Below are 1,420 nucleotides of genomic sequence, written 5' to 3'. Positions count from 1 at the left end.
ACTCAATAGATGAAATCTGAAGCAGCCCCCTCCCATCCAAAAGATCATAGTAAAATCATACAACGAATATGTGTTTACAAAGGAAATAGATTTGAAGAGCATTAACAAAGATTTGTTTTTCATAGTTCATATGCGCTTTCTAAGTTATATCTGTACCGCAAATAAGATAAAGATTGATAACATAAGCCTGCATAATGTTATTTTGTCTCTCTCTGATTTATATATAGTGTTTAAATCCGTGAGTCACCATTTATTACATACTGTATGTCAATTATCAACTCCTATGACTGAGGTTTGCTATTTGCCTACGAGTGGCTACCTGGACTGTTCATATATTTACAATATGAACAAATGATTTGGATGGTTATTCCAATACCAGCCACCAGGTGATAAAGTAGGGTGTGCTTGTGAGATGGGTTTAGAGACAATTCAACCAGATGTATAAGGGCCCTTGTAAATTATTAGATTTTTGACATCTGCACAACTCAGGACGTAGGCCTGCACCTCCAGATAACTTTTCTTCCTACAATCACATTGTTCATTGAAGTTGGCGAATCTCTTCACTGTCGTTACCGCCAAAAATGAATTCATAGTTAATTTGAGTTATGTATAGGGGTATAAACCAATATGCATAAGGAATCTTTGTTAGTATCAGGGAAAGTTTAGAAGAGATAGAAAATCTGCAAAATATTGTAGTAAAGGATGTTAATAATTAAATGACTACAATCCATATTATTTCTTATCTTACTGACTCATACAATATCTAGTGAGTGATACTGTTTACATGTTATCATTAATATACCATCTTGTAAACGTAAATTTGTTTGCACAGGAAATCACCAACAACAGGACCCACTTTATAGATGTCTCCCTAGATTGCATTTTAATGAACATAATTAAATCTTGCCAACAATGATATATCAACATATATGGGTGACGTGAGCTCAAATATCATAAGGTCGTCTAATTATTATTAAACAGTACCAGGTACCATTATGATGTCTTAATCCTAGTGTCTCAAAGGGATAAAAAAATTGATTCCCTCAGATTCAAGACAAGTATCCAATCAGTTTCATTGAAAAAGATATATGGACACTAAACATTCTGTCCTCTTGTAATTAATTATTCTAAGCAATATCGAAGTCAGTGCTGTTTGCCACTGGAACTAAATTTGATTAAGTCAAGTAGATATATATATATATATATATATATATATATATATATATATATATATATATAAATATATATATATATATATATATATATATATATATATATATATATATATATATATATATATATATATATATACATATATATATATATATATATATATATATATATATATATATATATATATATATATATACATATATATGTTACGATTACAATCTGATATTCTACATAGTTTTGAAATCAG

Source organism: Palaemon carinicauda, chromosome 24 (assembly GCF_036898095.1).
Source record: "Palaemon carinicauda isolate YSFRI2023 chromosome 24, ASM3689809v2, whole genome shotgun sequence".
Lineage (NCBI taxonomy): Eukaryota > Metazoa > Arthropoda > Malacostraca > Decapoda > Palaemonidae > Palaemon > Palaemon carinicauda.
Note: the sequence above shows the minus strand (reverse complement) of the source record.